The following is an 18061-nucleotide window of genomic DNA, read 5'->3' as shown; positions in this document are numbered from 1 at the left end:
AGATTAGGAATAGTCTCTGAAGAGAAGGCACTAAGAACAAGGAGAACTAGGAAAGGTTTCTTGCTAGGTAGGACTTAAGTTAAGACACTATTTAGCTGCATTTTAAGAGCCATCAACTCAGCCCCTACAATTCTTAGATGTTGGATTAATACTATTAATGAAAGCTTGGTTACAAAAAATTATAGTGTATTAAACCACATTTCAGTTCTGTTCAAGAATTATCTATTATGCATCTATTATATGTAGGTCACTATTATAATAGGTACTGGGAGTCTTAGAAAAAGACAAAACGTATAAAAGACTATTAAGATAAGAAGGAAACAAGAAAATAAGCATTTATTAAATATGTTGCATGTGTGCTTGTACTTTATTGCTGTTCAGTCATTTCATCTGACTCTTTGTAACTCTATTTGGAGTTTTCTTGGCAAAGATACTAGAGTGGTTTGACATTTCCTTCTCCAATATGTCCCCATTTTATAGAGGAGAAAACTAAGGCAAATGAAATTAAGTGATCTGACCAGGGTCACTCAGCTAGTAAGTATCTGAAGTCAGCTTGAACAGATCTTCCTGATTTCAGACCTAGCTCACCAACCCCCTGCTGTATCTCTTCATAGGGGAGATGGCATTGGAACTGAATCTTTAAGAAAGCTAAAGTTATAGGAGTTATAGGAGCTCCTATATACTCCTATAGCTCCTATAACATGGAAGGTATGCAGTTATAGGAGCCAGCAAACTGTGCTGATGACCATTTGGTATGTTTAAAAACCAACTTTCTAAAAACCCACTGGTGTGTTTAACAACCAACTCCTCTCCCCCCAAAATGTGCCCATGACACACTTTTAAATTTATCTGTGTCATTAATATTTTCTTTATCACTTTGGCTAGACGATCAACAAAACAATAAAGCCTTCATTTATAATATTTGTGTCCCCAGAACATATTTTGGAGCCAGTTTATAATGAATGTATGAAGGTATGCTCCAGCCAAATTGCAATGATCAATGTTTCACATATGCAACATTCCATTCTCACTTTGAGAGATAATAGGTTGTCCCCCATTGCTAGAATGTCTCACTTTCAACCTTGGGAGTCCCAGCTCCCTTCAAGATATAGATCAACTGTCACCTCATTCATTAGTCCTTTACCTATTTCCCCAATTGTTGGTGTCCTTTCACTTATCCCCCATTGCATTGTATTTATTTGCAATGATGTTATTTCCACCTAGTAAAATGTGACCTTGAGAGCAGAGACTGTTTTTGTCCACATATCCCCAGCATCTAAGTGACTGGTACATAGTGGGCATTTAATAAAACCTTAATGGAATTGATTGTGAGGCATAGGAAACACTGGCACAGGACCACTTAGCAAGCTGTGCCCCCATCAAAGAAAGCACTATGTTCTGTAAGCAAAGCAGAATTGCAGGAACTCAAAAGAAATGTGGGATGTGCAGATTTATAGATGTTTCCATTCCAAATGTTAATGTTTACTATTTGTGTCCAATCTGGGATATTACAAGTTGAGTTCAAAAAATGATAGTCTAATTTGAACTCAAACCTAGTATATGAAGGAAAGTAATGTGAAATAAGACCAGAAAAGTGTCATGATGATAGATTGCAGAAAATATTAAATATAAGAATGAAACATCTGTATTTTTCCCTAGAGGGAATAAGGAGCCACTGAAGATTTTTTGAGCAAGAAAGCAACATGCTCAGATGTATGTCTTAGGAAAACAATCAGCTGTGTGGAGGATAAACTGGAATAAAGAAAGACTGGAATCAGAGAAGGCAGTAAGCTGAAGGGATTATGAGGATGTGAACTAGGTTGTTGTCACTGTGAATACAGAGAAGACTAATATAGAAAATACGTTGGAGAAAGAAATAATGGGGCTTGACAAAATGAAACTGAGAAGCTAAGAAAGAAGATGGCATTAAGAAAGCCAATGAAATCACAAAGCAAGGTGACTAGATGAAAGGTGATACCCTTAACAGATGTAGGAAAGTTTGGAGAAATAGCAGGTTCAAGAGGGAAGTTCTATTTTGGATTTGCCAATGGGAGATGTCAAATGGATTATCCAGGTGAAGTCTAGTAGGCAGCTGGCAACACAGAATGAAAGTTTTTGAGAAATGTCAGTGTTCAGTATAGAAATTTAGGAATCATCTAAGTAAGGAACTGAATCCATGAAAACTGAGTAGCCTGGAGTACAGAATAGAGTAATATACAGTAATCCCAGAAGAGTCCAGGATATAAAGTTCAGGAGTCCCGGAATTGCAGTTCCTTCCATTCCCCACCCCAGATCACTTATCCTATATCACTGGTGCTATTTCTAGCCCAGGTCCCACAGTCTTAAAAATGAAGAGCAACTCTTATGGAAAGGGGTCCACCATCCCAACACTAACTACTGACCAACTGCCATTGGGAGGCAGATAAGTCCAATTGTCCAGAGAGTAGCAGTGTCTCACAGGCTAATTATTTAATTCTATGTGCATTACCTCTGCAGATGTCATAGACTCTCCTCAAGAGTTACAGATACTGAACACTTGGATAAGAAAGTTCTTACACCCAAAGTCCTTGGTATTCTAAAATGGTTTACTAGCAGAAATAGGCATGATTTTATCAGTGGAAAGAAAATATACTACCATCTGCTTCAATGTTGTACCCTAAAGATCCCTAGGTACTTGTAGCTCCTGCATATATTATTTCTCCCTATTAGAATGTGAGCTTTTTGAGAGCAAGGACTGACTTGATTTTCCATACATATTCTCAGTTCTTAGTGCCATGCTAGGCACATGGCAAGTGCTTAATAAATGCTTTTTCATTCATCTAGTAAACATAGAAAAATAGAATAGGGCCAGTCTGTGAAAGGCTTTAAAAACCAAACAGAGGAACCCTTAAGTTTATTGAGTGGAAAATGGTCAGGTCCAGGTTAAGGAAAATTACTTTAACAACAGTGTAGAATATGGCCTAGAGTATGAAAATACTTGGGACACAGAGACCAATTAGGAAGCTGTTGCAGTTGTGTAGACAAGAGGTGATGAGAGCCCAAGCTAAAGTGGTAGATGTGTGAATTGAGACAGGATTTGAATGTAAAAAGAGTTGTAGAGCTAGAAATGGCAAGAATTAGCAGTTGACTGGATACGTGGATTAAGAAAGAGTAAGAGAAAGAAGAGACAGCTGGCTGGTGCAATGGATAGAGCACCAGCCCTGAAGTCAGGAGGACCTGAGTTCAAATCTGACCTCAGACACTTAACACTTTCTAACTGTGTGACCCTGGGCAAGTCACTTAATCCCAATTGCCTCAGAGGGGAAAAAAGAGTGAGGAATAAGAATGGCACTTTGGGTACAAATCTAAGACATGGGAAGAGTAGAAGAATAAGAAAATTTGCAAGAAGAGGAGAGGAGCTAGACAGAAAGATATTCTGACTTTGGAATGTTTCCATTATATCCAGTTTAAAACATCCAATATATAGTTGATAATGGGAGACCCTAAGGAAAGAAATAAGGACTAGATATATAGATCTTTGAGTAATTGATATAGAGATGATACATTCATAAAAACTGATGAAGGCACCAAGAGAGATTACAGAGAGAGAAGGGAAGAGAGCCTAGAGCAAAGGCTTAGGAAATACTCAATTACAGAGTATGATAGGGATGATAAAGTAACATTTACAGATGAGGAAACAGCCTCAAAGAGATCAGGTAAACTTCCAAAGTTTCACAGAATAGACCAAGAATCTGAATTCAAATCTTCAGATTCCAAATCCTGAAGTCTTTTTACCAAATCACACTTCTTTCGATGACAATATGAAGGAATGGCAGGGTTGAGTGAGATGTTGTTATTGTATGATATCAATGATGAGGAAGACCTCATGTTTGTGGTCAGGGTATAAGAAACAAATGTGTAGAAAAAAAATAGGAAGATAGGCGATCCAGGACACAAGTAGAAGAGTTCACTGGCAAGAAGATGAGCCACCTCCTCTCACTTCTAAGAAGAGAGCAAAGAAAGAGGGCACTTGATATCTCAACCTTGCCAAGATAAATGATCTATTTTGAGGTATGGTTTCAGGGAAAGGAGGAAGCTCATGTCTGATGAGCTCAATTTTCTCAGTAAAATATGAGGCAAGATCTTCTTTAAAGAGACAGGAATGTATTGATGGTTTGAGAAGAGAGAGGAGGAAAGGAATACATTTATTAAGTGCCTACTATATACCACACATTGTACTAAGTGCTTTACAAATATTATCTCATTTGAATTTCACAACCATGGAGGAGCTATTATGATTCTCATTTTACAGTTGAGGGAAAGTGCAGCAAGTAGATGTTAAACGACTTGCCTGGGTTACACAGCTAGTTAAGTGTCTGAAAACAAATTTGTACTTGGTTCTTCCTGGGTCCAGATCTAGCTCTCAATCCACTATGCCACCTAGCTGACTAGTTTTGCAACCACTATTTCAAGATGCATGATAGTAATCGAACATAGAATTATAAAAAGATTATGAGTAAAGCAGTGAGAGACCACTTGAGATTAGACATGAATTTGTAGTGGACCCACTCAATAGAGATGTGTTTCTTCCTCACTGAATAGCATAGGAGTATGAGAAGTGGAGAAGGCAGATATTGATAGAGGTTGAGGGATGAAGATTGACTAGGATTTAAGAGGCAAAGCAGTGAGGGATTCAAGGGTGGAAGACATAATAAAATGGGAGACCAAAGGGTTTGAAAGTACATCAAATACTGAAGTTCCTGAGGGAAGATGTTGAGGGTAAAGGGAAGACTAGAAAGATGGGAAGAGAAGATGAAGACTTGGCAGAGTATTGAACTCCATGAGAAAGGTGGAAGTTTAATCTGAAAATTAGTAGATTATAGCAATAACCTAATAGCAGTTTATATTCCAATGAACATTTATTATATTCCAAATATGTCCAACAAGACAAAAATGAAAGAAACCTCTTCTTTCAATAAGCTTATATTTTACTGGGCGAAATAGCATATAATCTACCAATAAGCATTTATTAACTGCCTCATGCATGCCAGTCATTGTGATATTTGCTTGAAATTCAGAATAAAAAATAAAACACTCTATTTTCAAGGAAAGAGGCAGCTAGGTTGCTCAATAGATAGAGTTCTGGGCCTAGAGTCAAGAAAGATCTGTGTTCAAACAACTATTAACTGTGATCCTGGGCAAGTCATTTAACTTCCATTGAATAAGAAAATGGCAAACCACTCTAGTATCTTTTCCAAGAATACCTCATTGACAGTTTGGTCCATGGAGTCATAACTAAACAATTGAACAACAACTATTTTCAAGAATCTTACATTCTATCATGGAAATAACATATATATACATAAGAATATACAGAATAAATACAAGGTTTTCCAAGAGGTTTTTAAGGTTCTAAAAACTTAAAATTCAAACAAATTGTTCAAACAAATGTAAGGTAGTTTATGGAAGACATTAAAAGTTAGAAGGACTCGGGGAGGTTTTGTGGAGGAGGTGATGCTTGAGCTGAGTCTTAGACAAAATAAAGGAGTTCATGAGATGGAAGTAACAAGGAGTATTCCAGACAGATAATGGTCAGTGCAGAAGTGAAAAGATGGTAGATGAAGTACTATGTGGAGAGCAAGAAGGATAGGTTGGGGGCAGCTAAGTGGTATAGTAGATAGAGCACTACACTGAAATCAGGGGTCCTGAGTTCAAATCTGGCCTCAGACATTTAACACTTTCTAGCTGTGTGATCCTGAGCAAGTCACTTAACCCCAATTGCCTCAGCCCCTTCAAAAAAAAAAAGAAAAAAAAAAGGATAGGTTGGTTATACCAGAGAGTCCAGAATGGGGAGTAATATATAATGAGGTTGGAAAGGTAAGATGGGGCCAATCTATAAAGACTTTCAAAGTCAAAGAAATTTCTATTTTATCCTAGAAACAAAAGGGAACCACCACTTCCATTGATTGAGTAGAAGAGTGACATGATCAGACCCAAAATTAAAGAAGATCACTTTGTCACCAATGTAGAGGATAAACTAGTATGGGGAGAAATTTGAGATCTGTACTAATTGAGAGATGACTAATTAAAAAACCATTGGAATAATCCAGGCAAGACATGATTGAGGTATGAACTAAACTGGTAATAAGAGTAAGAGTAATATAGATTAGTAAGAGTAATGAGAAGGAAATAGAAGCAAGAGGTGTAGAAATGTTAAGATTTGGCAATTTATTGGACATATGGGGTGAGGGAGAATAAAATGTTGAGAATGAGAACCTGGATATTTAAAAAATGGTGGTACCTTCAAAAGAAAACACAAATTATTGAAGAGGGATTGGTTGGGGACAACAGGAAAATAATAAATTATTTTATTTTAAGATAATCATAGGACTTCCTGTTCGAAATGTCCATTTAGAAGTTGCAACATGGGATTAGAGTTCAGAAGACACTAAAATTTTGTGGAATTAATAAACTAGCTAATTTCTATGTGCAATAGTTTTTACCCTCCTCATTTCCTTCAAACTCATCACACATCAGTGAGAAGTAAAATAAGAATTCACATTAATAATTAGGGGCAGGGGAAGGGGAGCCATGCTTCTTTGAAAGCAGTATTCTTTTCATAAAAGCAACCCCCAAAAAAAACAACTAGGAGGAAGAGGGGATATGGAAAAGGTAGACAATTTTAAACACTTTGAAATTCAATGTGAGATGTTTACAAAGTTCAAGATTTCCCTGAGAATTTCCTTGATTGCTAGGGAGCAAGTAGTATGTAATGTACCTGAGTGCAGCATTCTTCCCTTCCCACCTCAGCACCATGGAGAGCAATCTGCAATGAGATTCTAAATATTTCTGTCTCTCCACACTAAGGCATCATGACAAAGGGTCATCAATTTTGATTTGACATGATCTGTTCTGTAAAATGTCAATGAACTTGATGTGATATCCTGTTGGATTAAATACTTGTTTCTCCTTCCTCTACCTAACTGCATGCTTCCTGTAAAAGCCAATATTTCTTAAAGGACCTGACCTTATGAAGTATAGAGAGGCTGGATGGTGAAAATCACACTGGCTGTGAAAGCAGAATATCCAAGATTTAAATCTTACCTGTGACATTTACTACCCACGTAACCCTGAGAAAGTCATATAACCTGCTCTATAAAGTGAGGGATTGGACAAAATAGCTTTTGAGAACCCTTATAGTTCTAAATTTATGATCCTATGTATGATCCTTGTCCTTAACTTGCATTCCTTAACCTTTAAACTGTTGCATATCCATAATTTTAAAGTGTTTGTAGAAAGAACAAAAAGACTAATCATGTCTTAAATTTTTGTTTATATCCTCCAGCATAGAACTTTGCACATATTAATTTCTCTATTAATTCTTGTATATAATTAGCAAGCATGAAAACTAAAGTAGAGAGAAATTAAGTGATGTTCATAATTACATGAGATGAAAAGAGAGAAACTCATGACTCATCTGCCACTCATCTTATTAATGATATCATATATGTAGGTGTATATGTACACATATCCAGCGTCAGATACTTATGACGCTGGGCAAATCTTTTAATCCTATTTGCTTCAGTTTCCAAATCTGTAAAATGAGCTGGGGAAGGAAATGCAAATCACCCCAGTATCTTTGCCAACATAAATAAATGGAGTCACCAAGAATTGGACACAACTAAAACAACAATATATGTATGTATACATATATATGTCATATATACATATATATCAGATAATATAACACTTTTTCTTTTAAAAATTTATTTTAAATTAGTTGGTATTTTTAGACCAAGAACTTAGAGTTTTAGAGTTGGAATGATCTTAGAGGTAATCTAACTCTATTCATTTGACTGATGAAGAAACTAAAACATACAGAGGATAGTGACGGGGGCTACTAAGTAGCCCAGGAAGGATTCTAGTGCAGATCCTCTGATACCCAGTAATGACCTTTCCATGACATCACACAGAAACTCATCCTTGTTTTTAAAGATGGCTGTCAACAATAGATTGGTTTCTTGGGAGAAACTGGGGAGAACAGAACATAAGAAAAATCTAAGCCTATGTTCAAGTAAGTTTATAAGCCTTACATTTTTATTTGATCACCCAATACTTAAAGTCAATTAGTATTAGATTATTCATTTAGTGTTTATTCTAAAGACCTGTTCACATGCGACTCTCTTCAACAATGAGATGATTGAGTCTAAATTCAATGATATTGAGATGAAGATAGTCATTATACCCAGAGAGAAAACTATGGGAATTGAATGTGGACCACAACATAGCATTTTTACTTTTTTATCGTTTGCTTACATTTTGTTTTTTTTCTCACTTTTTCCCTTTTGATCTGATTTTTCTTGGGCAGCAAGATAATTGTATTAATATGTATACATATATGGAATTTAACATATTTTTAACATGTTTGTTAAAACATGTCATATTGGATTACTTGCCATCTAGGGGAGGAAATGGGGGAAAGGATGGGAAATTTGGAATACAAGATTTTGCAAAAGTCAATATAGAAAAATTATCTACATAATTTTTGAAAATAAAAAGCTTTAGGGACAGCTAGGTAGTGTAGTGGATAGAGCACCAGCCCTGAAATCAGAAGGACCTGAGTTCAAATCTGGTCTCAGACATTTAACATGTCCTAGCTGTGTGACCCTGGGCAAGTCACTTAACCCCAAATGCCTCAGCAAAAAAAAAAAAGAAAAGAAAAAAGCTTTAATTAAAAAAGAATTCACAATTACTGATTTCTCACACAGCAAAAAGTTACTTATTACTATGATGAAAACCAATCTAGTGTAGTCTGTTAAAATATAGGGACAAGATTTAATGCTTATTTGGAGGCAGGGAAGAAGTCTTTTCGAAGAAGTACCCAACTCCTACTCATAACTCACAAGCCACCTCAGTGATGTGCAGGGGATTTTAAGTGTAGAATCAGAGAGAATTGTGACAAGCTAAGGTAGTAAGCTTCCTGTCACTAGAGTTCTTCAAACAGAGGCTTGAAGGCTTTCCAGGGCTTCTATGGGATGGGATTTATGATTCAGGCAAGATTTGAATTTTATCACAGAATCACATGATGTTGGAAAGCATTCTTGGAAATCCTCTAATCCCAAATCCTCATTGTACAGAAGGAGCCTTGTCTCTTGACATGGGAGATAGATAATAGGGAAGGCTTGCTTCACCTTCCTAGAACTGCTAGTGCTCATTTCATTTGAAGGAAGTCTCTATTCCATCTCCCACAAATGAATTCAGCTCCACCAAGGACTCATGTTCTAGAAAAAGATTGGGATATAAAAATAGGATCTGGCTGGCAGAGGATGTTAATGACATGCCAACCCCCACAGACAGCTGGGCTGAAAGTGGAATTGTGCATGTGGTTATTTTCCACAGCAAACTCTGGGCAAGCGGGTAGAGCCCCCACACTATGTGTCTGGATTCAATTTCCCAGAGTTACTTTCCAACAGAAATGAAATTTAGTGGGGACTGAAATTGTCATTGCATTTTAAGATGATAATAATGAGCTTTCACCTTTCTGTGGATGTTAGGTTAGTCTCTGGCTTTATTTCCCCAGACAATGCCCTGACTGCAATCATCATTCTTGCTGTTGTTCATTTGTTTTCAATCGTGTCCAACTTTTACTTGGCAAAGATACTGGACTAGTTTGCCATTCCTTCTCCAGATTATTTTACAGATGAGAAATCTGAGGCAAAAAGGGTCACTTGCTCAGGGTCATCCAACTAGTAAGTGTCTGAGGCCAGATTTGAACTCAGAAAATGAGTCTTCTAGTGCTCTATCTACTGCACCACTAGGCTGCCATTGTTTACCTTTAGGTTATCAGCAAATGAAGCTAAATCAACTGGGATCTTTGTACTTCTCAATTAATGATTAGAATCTGTTTTATTATTATTTGTCATCCATCTTCTTTATTTTCAAACAAAATATTTCATTATGCAGGACACCAGAAGGAAAAAAGGGAAAGAGTAGATTAAGAACAGACAAAAGTAGCAGTAGATAATCATGATATCAAAATGTAGGTATAAACCCAACACCACAAATAATTTAAGGAAAAACTCTGAATTCAACAAGAACTCTTATAAAATTGGAAAGCAGTTTCAAAGAATAACTTTTGACCAGTCTTTTTTATTTTCTTTTTTATTTACTTTTATTTAACAGTATTTTGTTTTTCCATTTACATGTAAAGATAAATTTTGATATTTATTTTTGTAAGATTTTTGAGTTTCAATTTATTTTCTCTATCTTTTCCTTACCTCCATTTCCCAAGACAGGAAACAATCTGATATAGGCAATACACGAACAATTATTTTTAGCATGTTTCCATATGAGTCACATTGGGAAAGAAAAATCATAACTAAAGGGGAAAACCACAAGAAAGGAAAAAACTATACAAAACAAACAAAAAAAAAGGTGAGAATAGTATGCTTCAATCTGCATTCAATCTCCATAGTTCTTCCTCTAGATGCTGATGGCATTTTCTACCTCAATAGATCAGTATTTTCTAATGCATACCCCAATGAGCTATAAATAGACTTTAATAGTTCTGTAATATCCCTGATATGAATATTCCCTCCAGTGCTGCAGATCCTAACCCTTGTGTGACGGACCATCCAATGAGATTCTGGTCCATGACTTTCCATAAGGGGAAGGCCACATCATTTTTTTATTGAAGATAGAAAAGACAAGGAGGTATCCTTCAGACTTCCAGTTATGAGAGAATTTTTAAACAAAGAAGGAACAGAAATCATTATAAAGTACACAATTTCAATTATGTAAAACGTAACAGGTTTCATGTGAGCAAAAGCAATTCAAGAAGATAAGCTGTTAAGTGTATTGTGGATAGGGAGGAGACTTTCTCGCCAAATAGCACTAAAAAGGTAGAATATCCAGATTATGTTGGAATTTGATACAAACATGACAGATACTCCCCAAAAGATAAATTGTCAACATGAACTGTTATTTTTTAAAGAATTACAAATTATCATTGCTTTTAGGAAAACATGTTACAAGTTATTAATAACAGGAAAGTGCAAATTAAAACAATTCTGAGGTTTTACCTTTTTATCAAAATAACAGGAGATAATGTCAGAGGAGTTACAGGAAGTAGGCATATTAATATAATGTTGATGACACTATGAATTTGGACAACTAGTCTATTGCAGTGGGTAGAGTTTCCTGCCTGGAGTTAGAAAGACCTAATTCAAATCCAATCTCAAGATACTTTCCAAGTGACCTGGGCAAGTCACTTAACCCTTTTGCATCAGTTTCCTCATCTGTAAAATAAGCTAGAGAAGAAAATGGCAAACTATTCAGTATCTTTGCTAAGAAAAGTCAAATGGTATCATGCACAACTGAAATGATTCAACAACAAAAATTCTAAAAATAATTTTAAATTATTAGGGAAAAAAATCACTTAGGGGCAGCTAGGTGGCACAGTGGATAGAGCACCAGCCCTAAAGTCAGAAGGACCTGAATTCAAATCTAGCCTCAGATACTTAACACTTCCTGGCTGTGTGACCCTGGGCAAGTCACTTAACCCCAATTGCTTCAGCAAAATAAATAAATAAGAAGAAAGAAAGAAAGAAAGAAAGAAAGAAAGAAAGAAAGAAAGAAAGAAAGAAAGAAAGAAAGAAAGAAAAAGAAAAAAGGTCACTTAACTATTTATATCCTTTTCCCAATAAGATTTTTTTTAAAAAAGGCCTACATGTACCAAAATGTTTATGGCAGGAATAAGTTAAAAACAAGGAAGATGCCCAAAAATCAGGAAATGGTTGAAAAGATTATGGTATATGAATATAATAGCAAATGTTTGCATCTTAAGAAATGATGAGAATGTAGTATCTAAAGAAACATGAAAAGATGTATACAAACTGATGCAGAGTGAAATAAGCAGAGAATCAAGAAGACAATTTACATAATGACTATAATAAGGTAAATAAAAACAAGACTAAAAACCAGATTAACTCAGATTAATTAATAATTAATCTTATTCCCAAAGAATAGATGATGGAAATTCCCTTCCTTATTCTCAGTAGAAAAGTGGGAGAAAATGGAAGAAGAATGTTACATACACTGACAAATGTGCTATCATTGTTTCCTCCAAGTCTATTAATTAAAGAGGTGCACTTTTACCTCTATTTTGCATTTTGTGCTAATTATGAAGGATAGGGACAAAGACTGAATTTTTGATTTCTTTGGTATACAGCCCACAAGCATGCTCCTGCAATGCTCCCTAGTGTAGCTCGTCAAAATATAATTAAGATAACAATTTGGACATGTATACTTATTTTGTATTTAATTTATACTTTAATATATTTAACATGTATTGGTCATCCTGCCATCTAGGGGAGAGGGTGGGGGGAAAAAGGGGAAAAATTGGAACAAAAGGTCTGGCAATTGTCAAAGCTGTAAAATTACCCATGCATATAACTTGTAAATAAAAACCTATTTAAAAAATGTAATTGAGAAACTTTAACAAAATAAATAAAAATACAATGCAATATAGATAATTCTGCTTGGTTTCTAATCAATATGCTGCTCCCAGGGATCTATTTCTATTTGACACTGTGAGAAAAACCAAGCCAAGTAGATTACCACTTTCACTGCAGTTTAGAGTTTTGAAGTTGCTTATACTTAGATTTTAGTCTGTAGACTTTAGTCACAAAGCCAGTTTTAAAAATATCTCAGGTTTTCCAGGTTTTAAGACTAGACTAGACCATACCATATTGTGTCTCATTTTAAGCAGAAAAAGAGTGAATGAATCAATGCACACTTTCTTCAGTTTTTAAGAAGGGAAAGATTAAGACAATTATATATTCATAACATTTTTGGATTAAAAAGGATATTAGAGACTAATCCAAAGAAACTGAGGCCTACCCAAAGTAAGTGACCTGCTTAGTCACTTAGCAAACGAGTAGCAAAGCTGAGAATCTAAATACAACTCTCTTGACTCCCAATTCAGTGATTTTTCTGCTATAAAATATGGCAACAGGGGAAAATAAAATGAAGCATTCACTAAAAACTACTAGCAACAATGCCACAATGACAAAGCACAGGGAAGTTGGAGGACTATTGTACAACATGATACACTTACTCCAGTCCAAAAAGAAAAATTATTTCAAAATCATAATTCATTTGGATCAGCATGAAGGAAAGCAGCCAGGTCAGTGTGGTTAATGTCTATTTACTGTTAGAAAAAATGAAGAAAAGAGGCAAGTAATTGTTTGGCTCCAAAAATATTTGCTTTAAGGCCAGATGAAAGCCAATTTTTTTATGCAAGGTCTAGTCACTATATGGAACAATGGAGCCTGGTCACCTGACATTATTTCCCCACCCCAGTGGCAGGTAATAGCTGTAAAATGTCTCATAAAAACACCATGAAATGTACAAATTGCCAGGATTTAAACAAGTTGAACAGCAATTGAGCCAGTCAGCAAACATCTTCCTTGGACTTGGAATAGCCAGAGGGCCTCAGGGCCAACATCTTTAGCTTTCAGATGCTGACTCATCAATCACCCCTATTTGTTTTTCATTGGTGCCCTCTTTTTCTCCTGAGCATCTCCCCCCCTTTCTTTGCTCCCTCTTCTACCCCCTTTAGGATAAGCTAAAAAGGGTGTGTGTGTGTGTGTGTGTGTGTGTTTAATAACATTTGCAGGTGGCCATTATCTGTCTTTCCGAGCTCACAGAAGAGGAACAGCTAGAATATAGTTTGCTGCAAAGAAAAGCAATTAGCTTTGACTAGATTGTGACATGCCAGAGCAATGAACCAAAAAAGAGCAGGAGTGGAGTTCACTAGATCCTTTACAATTATCTATAGATGTTATGGAGGGCATCGAGGGGACGCAGTGGATAGAGCACTAGGCTTGACCCAGGAAGACTCATCTTCCTGAGATTGTTGAGGTTCAGAAGGAAACCCCAAAAGTTTGGGGTCACAGACGAGTGTTGCAAAAATTTGCAGGCTTGAACCCATCTCCAACTCAAGGGGCAAAGTTTATTGTAATTGTAATGCCAATTGAAGTGGTCTAAGTGCCAAGAGGATTTAGCAAAGAATCAGGAGCAAAAAGACAAATTTATAGAAAAAAAACAGAGAGATCCCATTCTTCATGTCACTGATATGCCATTTATATCCCGGAGGTAGAACTGAGGACTAATCCGGTATGCACCTCATCATTTGTCTCAGAAACCCTGTTATCACTGACTAACAGGTGTTATCTGGAAACCAGCATTATCCGTGGCACTACAGCACTGCCAAGGCCCTGTGGCCTCAGGGCTCCTGCCACATTTCCCCTAGAAGCTGTATCCCATCCAGATCAAATCCAGCCTGAGACACTTCCTAGCTGCAGGATCCTGGGCAAGTCACTTAATCTGTTTGCCTCAGTTTCCTCATCTGTAAAATGACCTGGAGAAGGAGATGGCAAACCATTGCAGTCTTTTTGCCAAAAAAATCCCAAATGGGATCACAAAGAGTTGGACAAAACTGAAAAATAACAATAATAACATGTTACTTCATATATATTCTGATCTATTTACACATTCCATCCCTCCTAAAATAAGATTTTTGAATACTAGGCATAATTTTTTCATTTTTTTGTCTTTGTATCTCTAGTGCTTAGTATAATATTCTGCATTTGGGTGAAAGGGCCCACCCAAGGATAGTTATCTGTATAGAAAAACTCCCACTGGTGCAGATCAGCAACTCCTCCCTAATTTAAGAGAGTTGCCTGGGGACACGGTCTTAGGTGGCCGGTCTTCTTGCCCCACTGTCATGTAGCTAGGAGGGCTGAGATGCAGGCCTTGAAGTAGGTCTTCCTAACTGCAAGTCTGGCTCTCTATAGCCACCATGCCTTATCCATCCTAATTTTGCCCACTACAGGTACTTAATATATGCTTTCAGGGATTGGATTGGATTGGATTTGTGGCTAATGAGGAATTCTAACTGTGGATTTGGGTTGATGATGAAGCCCTTTGTACTTATTCAATCATTTTCAGTCATGTCTGACTCTCTGTGACTCCATTTGTAGTTTTCTCTGCAGAGATTCTAGGGTGGTTTGCATTTCCTTCTCCAACTCATTTTACAGATGAGGAAACTGAGGCAGAGTTAAGTGACTTGCCCAGGGTCATACAGCTAGTCACTGTCTGAGGTTAGATTTGAACTCAGAGGATGAGTCTTCCGGATTCCAGGCCCTTTATCCTTTTTGCCACTTTGTACTAACTGTGCCTTAAAAACAACAACTGCTAAAGAAACAAACGGTAGGTAGAAAGATAAGAGACTTTCAGAACCTCATTCAGAGAGTATTTACTAGTATTCTAGTCAATGTTTAAAAAAAAAAATCCCATCATTTGCTTTCCTGTTTCATAGCAGATTTAAACAAAGAAAATTAGAAGAGAAGAGAGTAGGAGAAAGATTGGGATAGAATAGGAAAAAGTCTGATAATTAAGAAATACAGATCCTATCAAAATATATGGCCCTGGTAGTCTGGAGCTAACTAATGTCAAAACAAGAGTCCTTTCTACTTCAGTCCTCTTCTGAGGGCATCCCTGTATAATGCAGAAGACAAATCATGTTCTTAAGGATGAACTCAAATCATCTATCCATGTATCAGGAACACCATAAATGAAGCTAGATTTCCCCAATTCAAGAAGACATGGAAAAATAAAATATATTTTAGGAAGATTTTTGTATAAATTTAATGTTTTCTTATAGCACTACCAATATTTGTATTTTTTCTTTTTTGTCAATTTTGGTTATCTGATGGTGTGAGGTGACAACTTAAAATTGTTTTAATTTGTATTTTTCTAAACATTAATGAAATGGAGCATTTTCACTCATATAATTACAGATAGCTTGGATTTCTTACCTTGGAAATTGCCTGTTTGTATACTTTGACCATTTATCAGTTGGGGGAATGGTTCTTATTTTTATAACTTTGAATCAGCTTTCTATATATTTTTAAAATCAAACCTTTTGTTCCAAACATTTTCCCCTAATTAACTGTTTTCCTTCTACTTTTAAAAGTACTGGAATATTCCCTAATTTTTAAAACATTTCATGTACTTGTACATTTTATAATATATACATAATATTACATAACATAATAGACATATAATTCTATTCCTTGTTTGGTCAAAACCTCTTCCCTTCTTCATAGATTTACAAAGTAACTTCTTCCTTGTTTATATAAATTGTTTATGATATGACTTTTTACATCTAAATCTTATATCATTTTGTAGTTTATCTTGACATATCATGGGATGTATTTGTCTAAGCTTAATTTCTGTTAGATTGCTTTCCAGTTTCACCAATAGTTTTTTCGAATAGTGAGTCTTTAATCTGGGAGGGAAGAAGAAGTGCTGAAGTAGGAGTACCCCTCCTTCCTCTCTCCCCCTTACTCCCCTCCCATCTTTGAGTTTATCAAATATGTGGCAAATAGATTCATTTGCCTTTGCATGTTGTGTCCTTAATTTCTACCACTGATTAAACTTGGTATTTTTTAACCAATATCAAATAATTTTATTGATTACTGCTTCATAATCTGAGATTTTGTTTTGCCAAGCCTGTTATCTCTACACTTTTCCTTTTAGATTTTTGACATTTTATTTCTTTTTTCCAATGGTATATAATTTTCCCCAAATACATGTAGAGATAGTTTTCAACATTCATTTTTGTAAGATTTTGTGTTCCAAATTTTTTTTCTCCCTCCCTCATCTCTGTCCTCCTCAAGCTATCTGATATAGGTTAAACATGTACAATCCTTTTAAGAATATTTCCATATTTGTCATGGTGTACAAGAAAAATCAGATCAAAAGGGAAAAAAACAAGAAAGAAAAAGCAAGCAAACAAACAAAGGTAAAAAAAAAATTAAAAAAGGTTTCTTTCTCTGGATGCAGATGGGATTTTCCATCCCAAATCTATTAGAATTTGAAATTTTTATTTGTGAGATAAATTTTGTTACAAAGCCATACTTTACAAAGCCATTTTTCTTAGCATTGTAAAGTATTCCTTTGGTAATTTGACTAGTATGGCACAGAACAAATTAATTTAGGTACTATACATACAAAAATAGTTATAGTAGCTTTTTTGTGATCACAAATAACTGGACAGAAAGGAAGTGCTATCAAATGGGAATAGACAGTCAAATCATGATTTGTGAAAATAATTAATTATGTTTGTACTGTAAGACGTTACAAGGAGGATAATAGTTTCAAAGAAACACGGGGAAATTTCATGAACTTATACAGAGTGAGGGAAGCGAGTAGAACTAGAACAATTTATACAATAATAGAAACACTATAAAATAATTTCAAAAGACTTAAGAACTCTGATCAACATAATATTTGTCCATAATTGCAGAGGACCAATGATATGCTTCCTGATATAGAAGTGATGAGCTAAATATGCAAAATAAAATATACTTTAAAAAAAAACATGGCCAGTGTGGGAATTTGTTGCTTGACTATGCATATTTTGTTTTCTTTTATCAGTAAGGAAGGAAGTGAGGAGAAAAATAAATTCTTGTTAGTTTAAAAAAGAAAAAGATCTTTGATTATTGCAATGGCTATCCATGTCTCTAGACGCTCTATGATGAAGTATGTTACCCATATTTTGACAGAGAAGTGATAAATACAAGGTGCAAGAGCATACATTTTTTGGACATGACTTCTGTGGGAATTCAGTTTGTTTGACCAGGTTTATTTGTTTTAAAGGAATTTTTTCTCCTTTCTCTCTATTCTTAATTGAAAACGGTGGGAATGAGAGTGCTGTTCCTACACACACCCCCCAAAAAAGAGGGCTATTGTCACATTTTTTAAATCCATAGTGAAGGACAGAAGGAAGCATAGAACAAGAAGAACAATTCTGAAAGCAATGTGCAAATTTTATTATGTGTGTTTTAAAAAAACCAAGTAGTATGAAAGGGAGATTTGCAGTTTCATATAAATCCTTTTTTTATGGTTCTGTTGTATGTATGAAAATACTCTCTTTTTTAAATGGCAAAGTAACTAGAACACATACAGCCTAGCTCCTTGATCAAACCTCCTCTATATAAATCTAGAAAATGTA

The sequence above is a fragment of the Sarcophilus harrisii genome, chromosome 2 (assembly GCF_902635505.1).
Source record: "Sarcophilus harrisii chromosome 2, mSarHar1.11, whole genome shotgun sequence".
NCBI lineage: Eukaryota > Metazoa > Chordata > Mammalia > Dasyuromorphia > Dasyuridae > Sarcophilus > Sarcophilus harrisii.
The sequence above is the reverse complement of the archived record's forward strand: the minus strand, read 5'-3'. Positions refer to the sequence as shown.